The sequence below is a fragment of the Dasypus novemcinctus genome, chromosome 21 (genome assembly GCF_030445035.2).
Source record: "Dasypus novemcinctus isolate mDasNov1 chromosome 21, mDasNov1.1.hap2, whole genome shotgun sequence".
NCBI lineage: Eukaryota > Metazoa > Chordata > Mammalia > Cingulata > Dasypodidae > Dasypus > Dasypus novemcinctus.
Genome location: NC_080693.1, coordinates 6,285,723 through 6,309,736, shown reverse-complemented (window position 1 = coordinate 6,309,736; position 24,014 = coordinate 6,285,723). Strand labels below are relative to the sequence as shown.

General features: G+C 44.4%; 1 long non-coding RNA gene across 1 annotated transcript in view; it reads right to left on the bottom strand.

The window, feature by feature from the left end:
• LOC131274934 (uncharacterized) overlaps window positions 1-23,739 on the bottom strand; it is a 681,981-nt gene extending 658,242 nt beyond the window's left edge. The window contains exons 1-3 of the long non-coding RNA XR_011646720.1: window positions 23,625-23,739; window positions 20,566-20,590; window positions 15,975-16,033 (exon numbers count right to left, since the gene is read on the bottom strand). This is a non-coding gene — a long non-coding RNA (uncharacterized lncRNA). The remainder of the gene's footprint in view (window positions 1-15,974; window positions 16,034-20,565; window positions 20,591-23,624) is intronic.
• Window positions 23,740-24,014: the final 275 nt, after the last annotated feature.

Genomic DNA, 24,014 nt, shown 5'->3' with positions numbered 1-24,014 from the left:
TACTTTTTGAGACTCAGCCTATGGCGCCTCCTCCTGCTGGTTTGAATTAGAAGGCGGCTTGTGCCTTCTGGAACACCCAGGGAGAAAAATCATTGTTGGAGGTCAGACTTCTGCTGACAGAGCCCCTGCCCTGGCCTGGCGTGCCAGAGCACAACGGCCTTGGGTCTCCCTCCGCCCGCCTCCTCCCCCGGCTGTCCCCTGGGCCTGGTGCACACTGGATGGAGCCGAGACAAGGAGCCTCTGGCTGTCCGAGCTCAGCGGGGCGGTGCAGTGGTGGACCCAGGTCTGACTCAACCCCCAGCTGGCAGAGGACCGGGTGCCTGGCGCAGCGCAGAGGTGGTACCCTCTGGAGAAGGGGGTGGGGAGGCACCGGGAAGGAAGGGGCCAGCAGGAAGGTGGCAACAGGTTGGTGGGGCACTAGATTTGGACAAGGAAGGGTGGGGTTACTGCTTTTTTTTTTTTTTTTTTGAGCTACTGGGGTCAGGAATTGACCTCATACCTCGAATGTGGGAAGCCGGCGCTCAGCCACTGAGCTACACCAGCTCCCCCGAGTTGATTGTTTTTAGGAGGTGCCTGAGATTGAACTCAGGACCTGGTACATGGGAGGCAGGCGCCCAACTGGTCAAGCCACATCCGCTGCCTGCTTTCATTTTACAGATGAGGAAGCCCAGGCTTGGGCACTGCCAGGAATGAGTGGACTGGGGACGGGAAGCCCAGGTGGGCTTGCTCCCCACGCTGCTGACGGGAGCGCGAGCGCTTCAGGAGCCGGCAGGCGCGCGCCCACGGGAGAGGTTTAAATACATTGTTGTCGCTGGTTTCCTCGCCAGGCCTTGCCCTTCCCCACCTCCCTAACCGGGTAGCAGGGGAGGGGCTTGGCTGGGCCACCAGCAGTCAGGCCTGGTGACCTCCTTGAGGCCGGCGGGCGCGTGCCCGAGGGCCCCTCAGACGCGGCGGGTGTCAGGCCCGGGCGCCCTGGTGAGGCCCGCGCAGCTCGGGGCCAGCCCGCCCCTTCCTCTTCCCTTTCCCCGCTGTGCGCGGCTTCTAAGCGCCTTCTGCCCCGCGAGGACCCCCGGGTGGGCGCTGGGCGCGGCTGGCACCCCCCACAACCAGCTGGCGTTTCCGGGGACCCGCCGTCCCCCCGGCCCTGGGTGGGAACCTCAGCCCCTCACAGCAGTGCGGGGTGGGTGGGCTCGGGGACCCGTGCTGAATGAGGCCGCTCCGTGTTCCCCCGCGGGGACCCGTGCTGAATGAGGCCGCTCCGTGTTCCCCCGCGGGGACCCGTGCTGAATGAGGCCGCTCCGTGTTCCCCCGCGGGTGGTTGGGGGATGAAGCGCGGGCGCGGCCGTGGGCGGGAGCAGGGCTGGCCGCGGGTGCGCTCGGCAGCCCCATGTTATTAGCTCCTTTCCCAGCTTGGCTGTCGTCCCCCTTGGGCGGAATCCCGTCTCTGTTCCTGTGCTCTTTTCAACCCCTGCCCCTCCTGCTAAAAAGAAAGCCGCACCTGTAACAAAACTAAAGCTCCCCCGACTGTGGAGGAGAAAAGACTTTATTAACCATCTTGCAAGAACGCGCGCAGACCTGGATAAAATGACCGACGCCCAAACAGCAAGAATGCTGAGGCTTATACCCCCCACCTAGCACCAGGGCCCTCCCTGGTCCCCACTGACTCGGCCCTTCAGGGGTCCCAGCCTCTCCGCGTGGCCTAACTAAGCTCCGCGACCCGCGCCAGTCCCTGCTCCCGCCTCTCCACACGCGCGGGCTGGGCCTCGGCGCCGCCTCCACCGCTGGCGGCTTTTCCAATTTGGCGCCGTTTTCACTGTTGACCCCGCCCCTTCTCACCATTGGCCCTTCTCACCATTGGCCCCGCCCCCGACACTCACCATTGGCCCTTTCACCATTAGTCCCGCCCCCAACACTCACCATTGGCCCTTCTCGCTCTGGCCCCGCCCCCGGCACTCACCATTGGCCCTCTCATTTTGGCGCCATTTTTCAAATTCCCTGCGAGCCAAAGCCGCCGGAAGCCCTTTCCCTCCCTCCTCAGCGCAGGGCGGCTCCAGCTTCCTCTTTGAGGAAATTAAACTTAGCCCTTTCCCAGACTCCCCGAGGTCCATCCTGAACCCCACCTTCTCTCCAGAAGCCTGCCTGGACCTCCCCAGCCACGGGACGTCCCGGTGCAGTCATGTCTCAGGCACTTGGAATTTTTTTTGCCCCTTCGGGGTGAATTTTTTCTTTTCTTTTCAAGACTGGAAGAAGACCCCCACAGGATGACCAGGCTGCCTGGGGTGGTGAGTTACAGATGATGGGGGCTTTCATTTCCCACCGCGCGTGTGTACCCACCTTTCCTGCACGGTGCGTCATTAAATTTAGCTGGAAGAGAATTCCAGGTAAATGCTGCTGTAAAGAGGAGTCTGCTGCAGCAAAGGCGGGAAAATGCTGAAAGCGGGTGGTGGGCCTGGGTGGGGGTATGTTGGAGTCCTCTGTGTGTGTGGGGGGGTTGTATTGTTTTTGCCACAGTACGTGAGTTTGAAATTATTTAAAAAGTAAAGTGTTAAAGAAATTATATGCATCCAGTACATTTAAAAAAAGGTGTTAGAGTGGAAACAATCTGAAGCGCCTGCTCCCCGCGCTGGCGGCGTCTCTCACGCTGGGCCGCCTGGGCCCCCTGGACCGCACCCCGGGCCTCCCCGGCTCCTCCTGCCCCGCGCCCACCACGTCCCTCCGCAGAGCCCCCTCACCCCGACCCCGGGCTCACCGCTGCCTGTCGCCGGGGGTCCAGCTGCTGTCCCCGCGCAGCCCGTCCCCGCTCCCGGGGCCCCTGCCCGCAGGACGCCCCCTCTGCGCGGGGCTGCAGGTTCTCGGGGGAGGGAGGACTCAAACCCCGTTCTTGCTCCCCGGGAAGGCGCTTCGTCGTCGTCACGAGGCAGCCCCGGCCTTGAGCTCCACCTGCTCAGCGCTTTACCTGGATGTGTCACGTGACACCCCAGCCCCCCGGAGCCAAGGCGCTAGGAAGTGCATCTTGCCCGGGGGTGGGGGAGGCCGCCCGGACGAGGAGAGGCACACCTACTGTGCGGCCCAGGAAGGCAGACCACCCCCTGCCTCAGTTTCCCCCTCTGTACAGGGGCCGGACACCTGCTCCCTCCAGGTGGTTGTAAGGATCAAACAAGACCACTGGGCATTTTGTCAAGTGCAAACAGCTGCTGGAATGGCGGGGCAGAATCTCTGCTTGATGGAGGAGGGATCCAAGGCCATCTGGGGGCGCGGCAGGGTCATGGGAATTTTAATAATTCCCTTTTCCACTTGCTCTCTAAGGATAAGAGGGAAGGAAAGACGAGCGCGGTAGCCCCAGGTCCTACCCAGGCCGTGTCCTCTCCTTGGGGTGCTCTCCCACTCTGCTTGCCTCACTCCCACCCACTCTTCAGGCTTCTGCAGCAAGGTCAGCCCTGCGGGTCAGGCTCCCCGGCTCCCAGCCCAGGCCAGTGCCTGAGAGGCTGGCCTCTGACCCTGCACCCATGAAACAATTAACCTTGTAATTAGGGAGCTCGTGCCTGCCTCTCCTGCCAGGCCACAACTTGCTCAGACTGTGGCCTCAGGGCCAGAGCTCGCAGGTGGGTCTCCTTGAAGGCTCCTGACTGACCTCCACATTTCCTGTAGTGCTGATCCCTCACCCAAACTCACCCCACCTGTGCTGGCAGCCTCTCTGGGTCCAGCTGGGGATGCTAATTGTCCTGAGGTTTTAGCAGCCTGTAGACGCTGGGCTTTAAGCCTGATGAAGTCCATGTCCCAGCAGTGCTGCCTCTTGGCTTGTGATGTTGGAAAAGTTACTTAACTGCTCTGTGCCTTGCTGTGAAAACAGATAATAATAGCTCCTTTCTCACTGGTGCCACTGGTGTGAGGACTACATGAGTTAGAGATGATGAGGAGGAGGATTGTAATTATTATGGCTGCAGGAATGACTGAAAGGGTTCTTTCTCCTAATTAACATCTTCGTCCTTCCAGCAGTGGCCAAGGTCTCACCTGGGTTGGAAAGGCCTGGGCAGGGAGCCAGGGACTCCATCTACCCTGCTAAGCAGATGACTAACACTGGCAGCAGTCATATTTCCTAATTTGCTGCCTGATTGTGGTGTGGGAGAAGATCAAATCAAGGAATGAAGGTATGCACCTACCATATTCTGGGCCTCTAGGAGAGCCAAGCAGGGAGCAGAACCCCTGTCCTGCAGGAATGCACAGCAAAGTCACAAAGTGTGCAAGTGTCTTGTAAACAAGCATTCTCCTCCAGGAGGTGAGTGTGTGGTGGCCGAGGCATTTCTGTGAGTCGAGCCTCCGTTGACATACTCCTTGGCCCACCTGCTCTGGAGAGGAGATCGGGTGCCTGCCTTCCCCTTCAAAGCATCCGAGTCTTGGTTTCTGAAATGGGATTTTAGCAGGGATTGAAGTATACATTTTTTTGCTTTTATCCCCTCCCCCACTGCCCACCCCCATTTTTTGCTTGTGCTTGCTGTCTGCTCTCTGTTCATCTTTTTAGGAGGCAGTGGGAACTGAACCCAGACATCCCATGTGGGAGGGAGGTACCCAATCACTTGAGCCACCTGCAGTCCCTGCTTATGTCTTTCATTGTGTCTCTCATTTTGTTTCCTTGCTGTTTCTCTTCATTGCATCAACTCCCTGCATCATCTTGTTGCATGAGCTCACCACACCTGGCCCACACATCACATGCATGCTTCACTCATCATCTTAAGGAGGCATCAGGAACTGAATCCAGGACCTCCCATGTGGTAGGTGAGTACTTAGCTGCTTAAGCCACATCCACTTCCAATAACTTCTTCTTAGGGATGCTGCAAAGGTGTTTTGCAAAGGGAATCATTGAAGGTAGTGATTGAATGTGAGCACACCTGCAGGAGGCAATAAAAAGTATTGAAATATATTCAAGCAAAAATTTTTAAAAGGGCACTGTAGCAGTTTGATATGGTTATGAATTCCAAAAATAGATATTGGATTATGTTTGTCATCTGGTCTGTACCTGGGCACGATTAAGTTATGATTAGGGCTTTGACTGGGATATATCATTAGGGCATTAAGTCCCCACTGACCAAGGGGTGGGGACTCACAGATAAAAGGCATAGCAAAGGACAGAGTTGAAGGCTTTTTTATGTTGGAGTTTTGATGTTGGAATTTGATGCTGAAGCATTAAGCTGGAGCCCCATAAAGAGGAAAGAGAAGCCAGCCTCAGGAAGAAAGGAACCCTGAGTCCAGGAAGAAGCAAGCCCTGGGAAGAAAGGAAACTTGAACTCAGAGACGCTAGGCCCTGGAAGAAAGGTACCAGGAAGCCTGAACACTTACAGCTGTCGGCAGCTGTCTTGCTCTAACATGTGAAAATAGACTTTGGTGAGGGAAGTAACTTATGCTTTATGGCCTGGTATCTGTAATCTCCTACCCCAAATAAATACCCTTCATAAAAGTCAACCAATTTCTGGTATTTTATGTCAGCACCCCTTTGGCTGACTAACACAGGCTCACAGTTTCCTCTTGTTCTACTTGTGTGTTCCACACTTTCTGGTTGAGCCACCTAACTAATTACACTTCCTGTCTATCCTCCTGGCAACCCTGTCACCCTAGCACCTACAGTAACATTCATCATGCACTAAGGTCTCAGATTCCAGTTGAGTCACACCTGACTTCCACCCAGACCCAAATTTAAATCCCCAACTTGACTCATTCAAAATAAGTGGTGCAGTTCCACAGGAATGCATGGTGTTGCTGAAGGGGTGCTATACGGGAAGTTTGCATGTTATGTATGATTGTTTTGTAAGCTCGCAACTTCTCTAAGAAAATACATATTAAAAGTAAGTGGTGCAATAGGGAGGGTGTGTTGGTCACAGCCATTGGATGTGAGGCATAGTGCCTCTTGATTGCTCTTAGCTTACTAACTGGTTCTCAGAAAACTAATACTATCTGGGAGGTTCCATGGCTTGGTGACTTAACGTGTGTTCTACTTTGTGCTGATGCTTGTTGTTTATGTTGGGTTTTGCCAAAACTCCCTAAATTGTGGCTTTTGCAAATCTGAGTTGTCCGTGGGTTTTATAGACAGCTAGCCCTTGTATGTCAAGAGGGGAAACCTTGGTTTCCAGTTTTCCCCAGAATGGGCATGATTAGTCTGAGTCAAATTGGCTAATTTTATCCAAAAGTCATTGACCTAATGGAATTGGTATAGGGACAGGAGGTGGGCAACCCCTGCCCTGGTGCTAGGGCTGCTGGGGCAGGTAGTACATGGGAATTACGAGGCTTTGCCTGAAAGTAACTGGGAGACTATATGGGAACAAACAGTGCGTCTGTGTACTGTGCCCCAGAGGCCAAAGGCAGGGGTTCCACTGTGCAATAGGGGCACCTCCTTCACAGGAAGTATAACGTGGCAGCCCACAGGCAGTGGTGTTCCTGGGGTCTGTGGCCCCTTTGTGGCTATTGTTCTCTGCTACTGTCACTCTCTGAACCCTGACTCCATGGATTACTGTGGATCCAGTCCCTGGCAAGGTGGCTAAAGGGTTATGGGCAAGACAAATTCCAAGCCAGGGTGCCAGCTTCTTCCTACAACTACAGAGGTTGTCTCAAAATTAGAAAAAAACGGTAAAATGCCCATACCATGTACTCAGGCCCTATTAAGCCCTGATGCCTATCATGGGGCAACACCCTATTAGTGAACTGTGCAGGCCAGGGGTTCTTCTGAATGATCCTGCCACCATCCTGCTAGTAGAAACCTACCCCAACATGGATGGGAGACCCTAGAGAAAGGCAATTGCCTATGAGTCTGGTATGTGCAGGGTTCCAAAGAGGACCCCAAATTAAAACCAAAGTTCCAAATTTTAGTTGATTGGAGAGTCAAACCATACTTGGAGATTTTGTTCAGGGTGACAATGAGAAAGGGGCCAATTGACAACTGAGAGTCTTTTGAAGACTCCATGCCCCTCTGCTATCAACTTAGGTATTTATGACAGTAAGAAAACGTCCATTTGTCTATGGTGGGTGTTACTGCCTAGTCAGATGCCCACTGGCTAACAACTGATGAAGTCCAATTTTACTTAGAAAGATTGGGATGATGCGATGGACAAGCATTTTTGAGCACAGAGACAAGAGACTCAGAATCCATCTCCAACCTGAGGAGGCCTCCTTTGACACTGAATCATAGAAACTTCTTACATGGAGACCCCTGTCCTCCAAAGTACTGGGCTGCTTTATTCAACCTTTTATGGCATGGCCCATCCCATTTACAAGGCCATGGATGGGGATGCGTGATTGGCAGGACACTAGGGACCTCATTTCAGAATCACAGATCCTGGCTTAACAGGCCCAGGCAGCCACCTTCAGGGGACCACATGGCCCTTCCCTGGAGGGACTCTGTCTCCTCCTTCTGCACACCAAGGGTCCAGTCCCCAACCCAGGGGTGTTGTGACTATTGGAACAATTCTTATTAAACAGCTGCCTCCAGAGGGGGCCCCTTTTGTTCTTACTTTCCTCCCTACATGTATCTTTTTCATAGACTATGTAGCAATTTGATATTGTTTATGTGTTCCAAAAATAGATATTGGCTTATGTTTGTAACCTGGTCTGTTCCTCCAGGCATGTTAGATTGTATTGAATTGAGAGGTTTCACTTTTACTTGATTAAATAATGAGTACACCTTTGATTGGGTCATGTCAGTAGGACATTGCATCCCTGCACATACAGAGACTTACAGAGAAAAGACATGGCAAAGGACAGAGCTGGGAGTTTTTGAGCTGGAGCCTGGGAAGGAAACACACAGAGAAGCAGATACGGCAGAGGCCCGGGGAAGAGAGATGTGCCATTTGCCTTGTAATCTACAGCTGGCCTTGTGGAGAGAGCAAAGCAGCTGACCCGGGAAAGGAGCAAGCCTCAGGAAGAGAGGAGCCCAGGAAGCCTGACCCCTTGCTGGTGTCGGCAGCCATCTCGCTCTAGCATGTGGCAATAGACTTTGGTGAGGGAGGTAGCTTGCCCTTTAAGGCCTGGTAACTGTGAGCTTCTACCCCAAATAAATACCCTTTATGAAAAACAACCAATTTCTGCTATTTTGCATCAGTTCTTTTTTTACTAATAGAGTATATATGTGCATTTTAACCTAATACAACGTATTTGTAGCTATATACAGTCACCTTTATAATTTGTTTTATTCACTCAATGTTATGTTACAAATATTTTCCTCTACTGGTTTACAGTCTTGATAATGACTATTTCAAAGGGTTAAATGGTACTTTATCTTATTTATTTATTTATTCTGTTTTGTTTTGTTTGGGGTACAGGGCCAGGGATTGAACCTGGGAACTTGTCAATGGGAAGCTGGCGCTTAACCACTGAACCAGAGTGGCTCCCTGAGTTAATTTGTTTTGTTGATTTGTTTGTTGTTTCCTTCTTTTTTTTATTTTCAGGAGGCACCAGGGATCAAACCTAGGACCTTCCCTGGGGGAAGCAGTTGCTCAACTGCTTGAGCCACATTAGCTCCTGGTACTTCATCTTATTAAAGAATCAAGATTTACTAATTCACTTCCCAGTTGTTTAGCAGTGAAGTAATTTATATTTTTTAGTGTATAGCCCTGTAATACATATCTTTATGTATGTAGTTGCCCCGGCCTGCGGGACGGCAACGGAGACCCGAAACCTGCCGAGAAAGAATGGTGGGGCAAGAGACACAAAGTATGACAGCAAGACAGGGTTCTGATCAAACTGCAACTTTATTAAAGGGGGCAAAGTATATATACCCTTGGGTGGGGGAGGAGCGGGGAGTGAGGTAGTAGAGGCTAAGGATTGGTTGTTGCTGTCGCCCGGGTGGGAGGCAGACCTTAGTTTCATGCCTTGCGCCTGTGCACTATCTTATCGGTCTGGGCAGTGGCGGGAAACAAAAAAGGAGCAGGGAGGGAGAAGAACAAGGAAGTGGGCTCTGCTCTGGTGGCCATGTTGCCTGCATTGCTGAACTCAGTGTATACGCGTATTGACCGCTCCCAACATGTAGTGTTTTCCTTCTTTTGAATTTTTTTAAGGTGTAATGCTTTTTGTTTAAATGACAGGTGAGAAAACTGAATCCAGTGGTATCTGTAAAGAATCCTGATTTAGCCCCAATTATGAGAACTCCACTGTTGCGTCAGACATATCAAGTAAGTGATTTTGATCCTGTGATACTTTTAGTGTCCTAGCCTGTTGTTCAAATGCACTAGTTGGAATCCTGAATATTTTACTTGAACAATTCATAGAAAACTAATGATGACCTCTACCATTATTATTATTCTGTTGATATTCTAACTGATGCACAAATTCAAGACAGCCTTAAATTGAGGACAGAATAAGCTGCTGTGCTCTCCTTTCAACATTGGTGGAGTTCTGCCATTTTACTAGCAGGGGGCAATGTGGGTCTACCTGTGGTTCCTGAGCTTGGCTCAGGAGGGCCAATTCCCTGAAAGGGGACTTGCCTGGGAGACTAGGCCCTATGCTCACTGTTAGGGACTCGGCAGCTATGCTTCCCAGGGATATAGAAACCGTCAACCCCTGGCTTAGTGGAAACTGACCTCATTTTTCCTAGTGTGTATCCTCTGAGACATAGGCAACAACAGGTTATTATAAACTAATGAAACCAATGGAAAACTTGAATGTTCCCTTGTACATCTGGCCATATCTAGTCATTGCTGGCCACTGCAGGAGTCCAAAACTGCAACATAGTCTCCATCCTCTATCCAGCAATTGCCAGCTGCTCTAGGAGTCCAAAAGTGCAACATATTCTCCATCCACTCTCCAGCAATTGCCAGCTGCTGCAGGCGTCTGATCCTGCAACCTACTGAGGGACTTAGTTTTCATATACTTAATTTTCATATACTTACTAAATATTTCCAATGCAATGCATAACACATCAAACACACTTACCTTGCTTCTTACTTCTACAACCCCACTGTGATACTGGTAATTACCAGGTATTTTACTTCAGCACAAAAAACTACTTTCTTATTTTATGATCTTCCACTTTAATATGCTGATTAAGGTGGCCTCTGCATCTTTACAAAACACATTCCTTTAGTAGCCTAGCCTACTGTTCAGATGCACTAGTTGGAATCCTGAATATTTTACTTGGACAATTTACAGAAAACAAATTAGTACTTCTACCATTATTATTATTATTTCGTTGATATGATTCTGCAGAAGAGAGGTGAAATGTGAACTGAAAGTGTTTGTTTAATTTTTGCTTATTTAGTCATAAATTATTGGAAGAGGGAAGAAAGAGAAGACAGAATTTAAGCTGTAATCTGTAAGTGCAGTCAGATGAGATTTTTGCATTAAATTATATGAATGCCAGAGCTATAAATACCAAGTTGTGATTTTCTATGGCCAGGTAAAAGCTCAGAGTCTATAGCCAGTGAGTGGTGACAAGTTAACTTTAGACTAGTGGACTTGCTGGGGGGACAGGCTGGCAGGCAGACTGTGTTAGCTTATGATATGTGATGAAATACCATGGCTTGGAATCTGATTCTAACCACTGCTTTAAAGATAAACTGTCAGAAGGTAAATGCCCTCCAGCAATTCAGATCAGGTGGCCTTTGCCATTTGACACTACCTGTCATTTCATCACATTCCATGTAGTAATTTGTTTTGAATATGAGCGGTACCACATATACCTGAGGATTTAAATATTCAGGATTCTTTTCATGAATTTGGTCCACCAGAGTCAGAGAAGCAAAGTAAAAAACCCAGTGGACTTTGAAATCAGATAGAGAGCATCTCCTCTTTATAGAAATGCCATGGAGACTGAGACAGGTTTAGTGATTTATCAATGTGTGAGAGAATTGGGACTTGATGCTCTAGCATCTGTATCATCTTATTTCATATCTCCTGCTTGTTACATTATACACCACTGCCTTTTTAAAAGAAATGAAGAGAGGAATCACTTTTCACTGGAGTTCATACTCTGCTAGGTGAGAGAGAATACATAAAGAAATTCAAGGAAAACAATTATAACCCAATTTAAGATCAAATATAGAAAATATATAATAAAAATTGCACGCATAACTAATAAGGAAGGAGGAAGCAAATGAAATGGTTGTCATGGAAAACACAAAGATCTCAGAAAGGAGGAGAGTTTTTGAGCAAAGTTTCAAGTGTCAGGACATCAAGAATTCTTTTCACAGATTAATTCTAATTCATTGTTTTTTCCTTCGTAATTTTCTTGAGTAAGCTACCTGGAAACAAAAAGGACCCATATCTAAACTTCTAGTGATGATAAAATTTCTCCCTCTTAGTAACATAATAAAACTTGCATTTGAAACTATATATTTTTGATTAATACACTTTCATTCTAAATGTTTTCATTCCTGAAAAAATAATGTAACTTTAGAGACTTTTAAAAAATTCACCTATCAAAACAATCCATCTATGTATTTTTTTACTGTTTGGGTTAAAAGGAACAGAGACTCACTCAGTCTGACTGAAATAAGTGGTTTTGTTGATGGGATACTTAGGCCAGTAAAGGAAATACACTATATGGGATCCCGAGGATCGGAGTCATTGTTTGTCTGGAACAGAGAAAGGCACTGTAACCAGAGAGCATTTTGGTCCAGGAAAACCTCAGGGGCCCCAGGTGTGAACTGGGTAATGATGATGACTATGATAGTTATAGCATTTATTAGGTGCTTTCCATGTGCCAGGCACTATTGCATGTATTAAAGCATTTAGTCCTCACAGCCACCCAGTAATGTAGCTCAACACAAGAACCCGTTAGAGTGGGTGACTGTGCAGGACTGTGTATCAATGTGGGGGCCAATAAAGGGATATGTGGCCTAGATGTAGGATAGGTATTACAACATGCCCTGGTTGGAAACACTTCAGAAGGGGAAAGGCGGGTTGCCCTCCTGGTATCAGCTGCACCAATTGTAGGGAGACAGTCTGGGTGGAAGGATTGTGAACATAGACTGTGTGGCAGGCAGACCCTTGTTAACCTTGGGCAAGTGACTTCATCTCTATAAGCCTAAGTTTTCTCATCTGTAAAAAAGTCCCTTCTTAATAGGGTGGTTTGTAAAGGTTAAATGAAATAACACATAATTTGGTACTTTGCAACAGTTCTTAATACATAGGGCTAAAAATCAAAGTGTTCATCATTATAATTTGAAATCATTTTATTTTATTTATTTATTTTGTCTTTATTTTTTTAATATTACATTAAAAATATGAGGTCTCCATATACCCACCACTCCCTCACCCCACTCCTCCTCCCATAACAACAATCTCCTCCATCATCATGAGACAGTCATTGTATTTGGTGAATACATCTCTGAGCACTGCTACACCTCAATGTTTTTATTAAAGTTAATAGATCACATGGAATGTTACATTAAAAAAAACATGAGGTTCCCATATAACCCACTTCCCCCCCATCATTTTTATGAATTGTGGTTTTTTGAAGATACATACATCACAGAAAAGGTTATGTTATGAAAAACATAAGAGGCTCCCGTATACCCCCCACTCTCCCACCCCACTCCTCCCACACCAGAATATTCTTGCCTTTCAACCAAATTGTTTCCTTCATAAAACTTTAAACCAGATCTTCAGTTCTGCAAAGTCACTTATTGAAATAATGCAACCAAAACCTGAAATTCCTTTTCATATGATTTAACTGAATTTCTCTGTGTGTGAAGCATGGCCTACCTCTCCCTTTGCAAAGAGATAGAGCTATCTCCCCATCATTCCCAAACAATACAGCTCTTTAATTCTTTCCATACTCTTTAATTCTTTTCCATACAAGTGAGAGGTGTGCACTTTCATCTGTCTTCTGCTATGTGGAAAAGTCCATTGCTTAACTGATTTTAAGCTGTTTATAATTATAAAATATAAACTAATTCTTAATTGCTATTTTTTTTTTCATTTTAGCAGTTTTTAATAGAAGTTGTACATAAGATTCTTATTTCCCTGCATCTTCTCAGTTGTTTCTTCCTTATATTTGCCCTTTTCCTTTCCTACTTGGTGAGATTTGGCTTTATGTTCGAGGGTCTTTTGTGGTCTTTATCCAGTTTTAGCCTACTGATAACTACCTTGCTGGGGTGAATGCCCACATGGACAGTGGTGCCATTAGCCTTCTCCTGCTGCTCCCATTCGATGTAGATGACATATTCCTTCCTGTAAACCTGGACTACTTTGCCAATTTGCTGACCTTTGTAGTGTCCTCTCACAACCTGGAACTTCATCATCTTTTCGGATAGGCATAGATCGAACATTATATTTCTGTCTCAGCTCCTTGGAAAGAGGGGAAGACATAATCTTCCTCCGAATGTGGGAAGGTGCATTGAAATGCCTTTTATGGTTCTTGCTCCGACCAGAGGTCACAAAGGGATTGAACTTCATTTTGGTCCCTGCCACTTCAGCGATGGCTGCAAAAGGAAAAAGAGCTGCTCTCTATTTTTGATGCTAATTTTAACTGTATTTAACACTGAAAACTACTTAAAGTCATTATCACATTATTAAAGGGCAAGAGTACTCAAAAGTACACTTCTTGCACCTGTATGTTTCTGTGTACATGTGTATGTTTTCTGGTTTGTGATTTGTTCTAGTAATTTTTTAAAAAAATTTTCCCTTAATCATCCATTTCTTTAGTGTGTATTAATCCTCATTGTGAGCAGTGATGAAATTAGTGTATTTTCTCTTCCTTCTCTTTTCCCACCCTCTCCTCTAGTACCTTTTAGGTGATTATATAATTTTGCTTAAGTGTTTGCCTTTATTCTGTAAATATGCCTATACTAATGACTATCTTGAGATACTGATGATGGCAACTTCATTGTCCCCTCCTCTGGCCAAGTGGTGAGTTCCATGGGACCAAATGTCAGACAAGGAAAGGGAATGGGTCTGTCACGCCGAAGATAATACCTAAATGAGTGATAGGCAGGTAACATCACCCATCACTGCCCCTCTACCCTAGTATATACCACCTGATTGCTCGGCTCAACTCCCTTGCTCACATAAGATCTCTAATATATTCTCTTTCTCCTCAGAAAAGCCAAGAATTTGATATCCTTGTCTTAGGTTCTGTGTTTCCTAGAGGCAATCAAGGCCTTCTGCCATCATTTGGAAAGCAAGTGCAGAACAAGAACTTAGCTTGCTTTTCTTAGTTTTTGTTAGTTCATGAATTGATTTAGATCAATGGTTTTTTTTTCTTTTTACCCATTATCTCTGTTTGGTCCAGAGATTCGAAGATTCTCTCACATTCAGCCATGGAAGTAAGGTAGAGCTGGCATAGAATCTCATTTCTTGCCCAGTATTCCTCTGCCATGTCAAATTCTATGTAATTCATAAATTCAGCCAAACTTTACTGGAAGATACTGGAACAACTCACTTGTTCAGAGCATGGGAGGTCAAGTGCAAGAAGGAGGCTTAAATGATATAGCTCTTGTTATTTGTTTAAGAGATACACCACAAGAATGTGTTATAGATGTAGCTGTGATCAGGGCTCAATGACTTCCACAGATGGCAGTCTACTCAGTGAGCAGCATAATGTCCCCACATACAGGAAGCCTGGGAGTACATTTGTGAAATCTCAGTGTAAGCCCATTTGTAGGAGTCCAGCATTTTTATGGTTTCAGTTTACATGTTGGCAAGATGCTGGGTAATAAGATCATGGCATAATGTGGCTGACAGGTTTTTATGTGTATAGGCATTTTAAAAATCAGCAAACCAAATTAAAGCAATTTTTTCCTACAGGTTATTTCTAAGATAGTGCTTTTAAATGCAGGATGGCCAAGTATTAGTGATTATTTGACAAATTTGAGAAAAAAAATGTCAGAAATTGAAGACAAGCATACAAAGTATGATATATGAATAACTGGAGTGCCTGAATGAGAAAACCAAAGCAAAGACATGAAAAAATATTAAAAATTATACTTCCTTATTTTTTCTGGAAAGAAATTCTTTGAAGCTGCATTATAAAACCTTACACTGAGTATTGACTCAGAATGACTAATAGCAAGACATATTCTAGCTAAAATTACTAGGGTGTAAAGGAAGAATGAAGTCTTTTGTGCATTAGAGTAAAGCAAGTGCATTATGAAAAGAACATTAGCATCTCATCATCAGTTTTGATAATACTTTGTGCCAGAAGAAAATGGGGTAATATATTTATGGAAAGAAATGTGAATCATGGTGTTATAAACAGCAAAATGGACATGAAAGTGAAAACAGCACTGAAATCCAACTTCACTGGCTTGAAGTTGGGTAATATTGTTCCCATGATCGCTTTCAGTTGAGGGAACAGATTTCAGGAAATGAAATGTCTAGAAGACATTGGTAGGAAAGATGTTAAGAAAGATGTTAAGTCTTAAATTTACAGTTATTTGTCCATTCATTCACTCTAAGTTTGTTTAGGGTGCTTATCTATGTGTTTATTTTATTGATAAGGATGAAGAAAAACAAGTAGTTGGAGAGAAATTGTTTAATGTATTAACATCTAAAATTAAATGCCAAACCTATTTCTAAAACTCAGTGTAAGTCTTTCAAACTGAAAAATAAATTTTCCCTCAATTGGCTGATTAGGGAATTGGGTAAAAGGGGCTGAGCACTGAGGCATCTCCATTTCTTTGGTATTATATCCCCTTTCAGTCTCCAAACATCATGTAATCTCCAGATCTTCTGAGACTCAGACTGAGGCCTCCAGCTCAAGGTCTTTGTGCTGTCAGTAGTAGGGATCACTGGGGAGGCACAGAGGTGGATGGAGGAGTTTTTCTGAAGTGGGTAGCAGGACCCAGAAGACATCTCGGATCCTTGATTGTCTGCATTTACTTTGACCAGCCAGTTCATGTTTCCACCTCCATGTTCACATAGAATCCTGGAAACCTCAGTTTCTTCTCAGTTTTGCTGATTTTCCTAAAGTGCCAAAAGAAGGTTAGGAAAGCAATGGAATGCACGTGAACTTGTTTCCCTTCCTCTCTTTATCCTATCCACTCCACACTCACATTTCCTCTTCCTCTTCTTCCTGCCTTTTCATCCATTTCTTCAGTGTCTTCAGTGTATTCTAGGAAAAGAGAATTTATGAAAAGAGACTCCTCTTCCTTGAACAGTGTAGACAGCTGCAAGGAAAGGAACCCACTTGATGACCATGTGCACATGTGCAGGAACACCCTGCAAGGGGAGAGCCCACCCCAGAACTAACTTCACAGGTGCTCCTTCCACTGGGTGTGGCCCAAAGCTTCTGACAACCAGCCCAGTTCCCTGCCTGGACCATTCAGGCTTATGCAGACTGATTCAGTGATGCACGTATGTTAAAACCAGGGCAATGCTAAGAAAATAGGTAAAGAGGATGGAAGAAATTTGTAGACATTGTTCTTCCCATGACCTCAACTTCCTGGATGAGACCACTTCCTTCAGGATAAGATTCATAAAATAAGGAACAGACAGAATGGAGAAAAGCTATAAAGAGGAGTTATGAATAAGAAAGGGAGAGATTACAAAATAGAAAGAGGAAGGAAATTATATGCAAATTGTTGTTCTCTGTATCTGATACTTCAGAAGCTGTGAAGTAAGCCTCCTGGTAACCAGGGCAGGAATGGTGATCTATCAACCTTGTGAAAGGAAATGGGAAAGTTAGGGTTGAGGGCAGAATTCAAGCTCCTGTTGGTTATGACAGCGTTTGGTCTGCTCCCAGGACACAATTCTGTCCTCACCACCACACTCCTCTCCTAGGGCCTCAGTCACTTCACCTTGGCTGTGAAGGAGTGGGTCTAAGATTCCAGAGTCCCTTTCCCAGCTCTCAAATACTATAACTGTGGCCAGTGAGGAATGCCTGTATCCTCTTTTTCCTCTAAGAAGGCAGATACTCTCCATGTCTTTTTATACATGATGTTGTCTTTCTTCTCCTTTTTACCACCTTCACTACCTCCCTGCCTCTTTTCTCTCTCTGTATTACTGCCCATTTGTTTTCTCCTTGTCAGTTTCCACCAATCATATTGTTCTATAATACAGGAACACTGGAGAACAATCATTGTTCCCATATTATTCCCTTATTATGCTGTCACCCTCTCCAAAATATCAAGTAGTCAATTAACCAATCCATTCTAATCACGGAGCAACTATCAGAAGCATGGAGTTAAATCAGGTGTTCTGTTCTAGCCAGTCAACTCTGCCTTGTTCCCCACTTGACAGTCATGCCCTTCCATGTACCTTTCCTCAGTCTTGTCCAGGCACCCATCAATGCTAGTACTTCAGTGGTTTAATGAATTCCCAAAAGATTACACTTATTTAAGTGGCCTGTAGATCCCCTATTATATCACTTTCAGACTAAGTGGATACAGACACGTTACTTTACCTCTAATCTTACATTCAACCCCTCCAATCAATTCAGAAACCTATAGGGATGCTGTGAGGACAAAGTGTCTTCCATGAACCTAAGGTCATATCAGTCTCAGGACAATGACTTGATTTATAGGATTAATGGTCACTATCACCCACAGGACATGATTCAACTCCGTGCGTCTGAGAGTTGCTCCCTGGTTTAAAATGGATTGGTTAATTGATCCATTGATTTACTGAAGAAGGTGGCAGTGTAATATGGGAATAATATGAGAGGAGCAGGGACAGCAAGAGCCAATATGTGAAGCAAGCCTGGCAGGCCATTCACACAAGGCCTCCAGAAACCCAGCCAGGCTTTGGAATGTGTTGGAGAAAGAGTTGTACATAAACCTCTCAAATGGAAGCAATTTCAGGTTTTAATCTAATCCCAGGATTTTTGGATTTGTGTGAGCAGTAGAGAATAGAAGGATGTTCAAGGATATGTTTCTTTTGATACCTTTCCAACAGCCAGGTGCATGTGTAGTAAGCCCAGAGCATATGTTCTTTATGTCAGAAAGGATAAAACATTAATGAAGTGCTACCAGACTGGTAAGTACAGAGGGAGAAGCCCTAATTCTCAACCACCACCTGGCACTCAGTAGAAGAACTTTGTCCCAAGTCTAGTTGATAGTCTGGGAGAGCTTGTGTCCTGCCAGATCCCCTCCATTGTAGGTAAACACCAAAACCTCATCTACACCCTCTTGTGCTTTATTCCCAAGAGCTGCTAACCAAGGAAAAACAAAGGCTTTGATAACTGGTCTTATGGGAAAGTGAATCTTAAATAGCACAGCAAGGAAAGATGATTGCAAACACAGTACACTCAAAGAACATGATCATAATACTTCTTACTATTGTTATTAAATATGGAAAGAATAAAGCAGATCTCCATGTATATTTCCATTACTTTCTGATTTCACAGTCCCTTCTTCAGTTGCTAAAGTAGCAGTGTTACCAGAGTGTTTCTGATAACCCACTCTCATTGGATCCTATCTTGAGTGATATTGCCTACCTGGATTATCATTTTCATCACTGCTGGTGGAGTCATACCTCTGATCCACAAACCAATCTTTAGGAACACAAACATTTGCAAGAAAGTTTTTGGAGAATGTGGCACACCCATCCCTTCCTTCTCCACTTGATGGCTTGCTGGCTACCCAAGATCACCACAGGTTCTTAGACCATCCCTAGACTCTGTGGAGTCAGAGGCCTTCAATAAGACATTATAAATGGTTTGCAAATGAGCAAGGTGGAGAAAGAATCCCCTTTTAACTATTTACTTCCCCTATTTTGATGGACCATTAAAGCTCTTACCTCCAAACTTATCACCCTGAAATTCTGACTGTTCTGGAAATACTCTGTATGAGATGAGTTCAATGAAAAGACCAATGGCAGGCTCAGAGCAACTGCCTGGGAAAGTGTATTGTGAGGATGGAAATGTTCTTTTTGCATTGTCCATGCCATAGCTACTAGCACAAATAGCTGTTGGGCTTTTGAAAACTGGATAATACTACATTGTGCTGCAGATGCCCTGAAGGTGTGGTGCTCAGTAATAAGAATTGAAATCATGACTGTTCCAAACTCATAGACGATTCGAGATCCCACCAGGCCAAAGAGATGTGAACAAAGTGTATAGAATTTGGAATCAAAGCACTTAATATCTCCAGAATATGGTTTCCTATTCTCTAGATGGGAAACTGGAAAATTGATTCACTTCTCAATCCTTCCATATCTCATGTGGATAATGGTTTACATTGTAGTTTTCACTCTCCCCCAGGCCACTCAGTGGGCCATGGCAGGACATACAATGTCCAGCACCCGTTTCTGCAGGATTTTGCTGTTATTTGTACACAAGCATTTTATTAGCTTTCTAAAGTTTAATAATTGGGTAATTGTTTTAAAGACATTTTATTTATAACTTTTTATTGTGGGACTAGATTCAAGTCCAGGCAAAACATTGTTTTATTATTATTTTTAATCCTTTATCATAAAGATACTCTGTTGTAGAAGATTTGAAGATATTTAAATACTGCTGTTTAAAAATTGACCACTATAAATCATGTAGTATTTTTCCTTCCAGTCTTCCTTTTCTATACCCTGAATGCTTATTCATTGTATGTGTTGGATGTCCATCTTTATAAACTCCAGGCACCAATTTGATAGTTCATTACTAAGGGGAGACATGAGTTGAGTGCTAAGACTCTAATGCAGTTATAAAAGTTGCAGCAAGGATGATATACCCCAGATCAATAGCGAAATGGTAACTTGAGTTCTTTTTGGTCACTGTCCCTAAGGCATGCAGCAAACAGTGCCGAGCATTTCTAGGACTCAAGATGCTGATATTATGAAATACGCTAATATCTCCCAATTCCTATCTGTTTGTGCTGTAGTGTAGAGGAATGCCTTAGGTAAACCAGATTGTGCTTGCAGTTGTTCAGAATCTGAGCTGAGCAGGCATGTGGAATTTCTAAGTGCTTTTCACACTGTGTCAATTCATAGTCTGCAGTAACGGCAATAATAACAGGTCTGGGTCATGTGATCAGTGAGTTGACTTATAATGATGGACAGGATGTGGGGTCTGTGCAGGTCTGATACATCCAGGAATACACACAAATGATCAGTTTCCATTGCTGGCAAGGTGTAGAATCATCCTGTGCCCAAGTGATTGGGCTAGATTATGGCTATAGCTTAAGGATCAGGGACACTCATGTTTGAAATTGTAGGCTAATTGTCTCTGTACCTCAGTTCTTCATCAGAAGAGTGGGAATAAACAGTCATAGTATGGTAATGTTGAAGATGGAATGAGTAAATATATGTAAAGGGTGTAGTAGTGGTTTTTTGAGAAGTTGTCACTGGCAATTGTGCTATATAGGTGGGAAATAGTTTCTCCACCCCCACCTTCACAATCTCATCTCAAAGATTCTAAAATAGATAGCTCCAGCCCTGGTACACAAACCCTCACCAGCTAAAGGGAACACAGCTGCCTACAAAGACTGTAGAACTTGGCCATCACTTAACTAGAAAATAATCACATCCCCATTTCTCATTCTCACCTGGAAGCTGGAATCAGGGTGGCTCTTCAGAGTAAAGCAAGCACACAGTCCCTGGGGATTGAACACAGGCCCTCATACATGGAAAGGAGGTGCTCAACCACTGAGCTACATCAGCTCCACCCTGGTTTTTTAATTATCTAGATGTTTTCAGAAGTTCAAAAATACTTACCATTTTCTCTTGTACCTGAGGCCACCTGTAATTATATTAAAGAAAATACTCAGGATCAGATCATGCTGTGTAGTGTTGACACAGTCTTTTGTAGTTTTGGTACAGATGGGAAACAGTGGTTGAGTGAAAGATCCTATAAGTAATTGTAGCAGACACACATGGAAAGACAGAAGCTTTTCCTAGATAGTGCATCTCTCATGTCTATTTTGGTTGGCACAAAAAAATTCTTACTCTTAGGAGGAAAAACTGCTGCCAATTAAAAAGCCCATATACTTGATACCCTGCTGTTGCTATTTGTAAATAACAACTTGAAGCAGTAATAGAATACTCTTAAATAAGGAAAGTGTATATGTCATCTGTAATGTACACGGTCAGAATTTTCATATCTGAACTCAATTGAAAATGAAAGAAATAAGTAAAGTGATGATTTTCTCAGACAAAGAAAGGCAACCTTGCCTTGGAATTAGATGGGGTCTCCTCCTGTGCACTGTCACTAGGTGGTTCCTCCGTCAGGCCAAGGCCTCTCTTTAAAAGGTGGTACACATTCTAATAGTGTTTAAGTGCCCATCCTGTGTTGACTAAAAATAATCTGCTTGCTCACAAAAGCCAAATTGATTGTTAGGGAGGCATCCCCCACTTAGAAGATCTCATTATCAAAGTTGAATTTTAAAAGTCCCATTCAAGTACTTGCCAAACAAATAAATTTTCCCTATATACAAAAAAAAAAAAAAAAAAAAAAAAGTACAACAGAAAGGCCTTATGTCACCAGGCCAAACCAGAAGAAAAAAGGTTCAAGTATACAAACAGGACTGCTGTTAGCAGCTTAAACCATAAGAACCAAAGTTCAAAATGCCAAAGTTCAAAAGTCACCCCTAAAAGATCTAGAACCTCAACCAAAAAGGGATTTTCAGAACCAGAGGACTCACAGACAAGAACTCAGGGCTTTTGGGGAGATGGCAGAGCTGAAGGGGCTTTTACCTTTACCATGCTTAAGCTCAACAGTAGCTCCAGAGTCAGGTTGGTAGTTACTTAGAATCCTGTTTCTAACACTATATAATGTCAACTGAGAAATAAACTAAGCTTCAAGCAACAAAGGCATTGATTTACGGTCTTAGAGTTGCAATTAGGGGAACACAGATTCAGGTAGCAATCCAAATCATGTCCCATCTTTGTATTTCCAGGCAAGGGGCTTTAAAGAAGACTTGAGAAGTTGTTTGTAGTTGCAGTGTATTTGGGATATTCAGTATTCTATATTGTCCTTCAGGTTAGATAGTTAACTGAGTTCTTTATCTTGTGTGTGTGTGTGTGTGTTTTAATGGTCGAAGATCAGAGAAGAAATACTTTCAAATATTAGCATTGGAGTATGGATGTGGCTCAAGCAGTTGAGCACCTGCTTCCCACATGGGAGGTCCTAGATTTGGTTCCCGGTGCCTCCTAAAAAAAAAAACCAAAACCAACCAACCAACAATCAAACAAAAGAAACCAACTCAGGGGAAATGATGTGCTTCAGTGCTTAAGCACTGGCTTCCCACATATGAGGTCTCAGTTTTAATCCCCAACCCCAGTATGTTAAAAAAAAAAAAAAGCATTGCTATTTTTTCAGTGGTGAGCTTGTGATTTTGATTCCCTTTGCTGTGTCATCTGAAGTTTCTTAAATAGTATGTATAAGTTGCATAGAGAAATAACTACTTTGAGTGCTAATTGACACCTGTAAAAGTAAAAAGGTCGAATGTGCTTCTGAACACTTGGCTTGAAATGCTTTTCTAATGCCTTACCCAGCATATTTTTGACAGCAACTGTGATGTTCAAGGCCAGAAGATGAATGTGATCGGGAACTTGGACATTGGAATTACATGTTCAGGGCTGATTCCTGACTCTGCTTCATGTCAGCTGGGAAATTTACTAAATTGTCTGTGTCTCATTTCCAGATCTGAAATACAGAGCAAGTACCATTGGCCTCATCGGCTGCCCTCAGAAGTAAGTAATGGTCCTGGCTCAAATCAGAGACACAATCCATGTTAATTTATTGATATATCTAGTGTTCTTTTTCTTATTATTCACTTGTTTACTCAGTTACTTTTCTTCATATGGTAATTCATAAATGTATAAGTATTGTGAGACAAAACGCATCCTAAATTCCAAGAGCAATACCCACAGTGGAGTTCTGACCTTTTTCTACCCTCCCATTGATAGATATTTATGGACAGCAAAGGCAGACTGGATAAACTGGGGGCAAAATAATAGATAGTTGGCACACTGTTCTTGTTGTGCTAAAAACTTCTGCCAAAGGACTAGGCCCAAACTGAGTGTGAAATACTACAATATCTGTCTGGAAGACCAGAGCATGGAATATTGGAAACTACTTCACAATACTTGTGAATTAGAGACAGCCAAGGTGTCTTTTGTTGTTGTTGTTGGTACTGTTTTCAGGAAAGTTTATTACCAATCCCTTAGGAGTGCATTACAAATAATGGGGATAGAAACCCAAACCAAACCTTGAAACACTTGAAAACAGGCCTGCTAGAGAAGCAGATGGCACCAAGTTGTCAGGGAAAGGAAGTAAAGGAGAGGCATTCTAGACAGTGACCTACCCTGGAGCCTGAGTCTGTACATTAGTGTGACTATTCTGGGGAAAGGGGGGGTCAGAAATCCTCACCTCCATAACCCCAGTGTTGCCCTGGATGGTGGGGAGGAAAGGCAGAAGCAAGCACTGAGGGCACAGACCTTACTGAGTCTAATCTTGGTGTCACTGCCTCCAAAACTGTGAAACAATAAACTCCTTTAAGCCAACAAGTATGTGTTATATGACATGTCAACCATGGTGTACTGAAACAGTTCCTTTGAAAAATCTTCTTGCCCCAAAGTTCCTGAGGGGAAGAATTGATGCCCTGGAGGAGGTGACTCACCCACAAGAAGAGTACATATCCTGACCCAGCCTCCTGTCTCTACATTTCCATCCTTGATATAAAATATGAGGTAGTTTTCCCTACATAAAGGCCTTCTGAAGTACCACGTATGTCTAAATTTTTGGCCCTCCTCCCCCAGCATCTTCAGAATACCTTCTGCCTCATGTGAGTCTTCCTGGGAGTTGACCTACCACCCCAAGTGACCAGTGGTCTGCTTGGCTCCTCTACTGGCTCAGAACCTAAGACATTCCAGACCAACTGCCAGATAACAGCTATGCAAAGAATTAGCTTCACCTTTAACTGAACTACTCTGGAAGAACAGTTAATGTCATCAACTGGCAAAGTCACCCACCTGGCTGAGGTTTGGTGAGTTAATGAATGAAGTCTCCATGTTCCCAATTATCTCCCTGACTAAATATTTGAACAACTCTCTTAGTGTGGAGTCTGTACCTTCCCTGCTGAAGTCTTTCGCATCCTAAGAGTACCCCTTCTGTAAGATATGGGCATGAGACTTTGTGGTTCTAAAATGTATTTTACTGATCA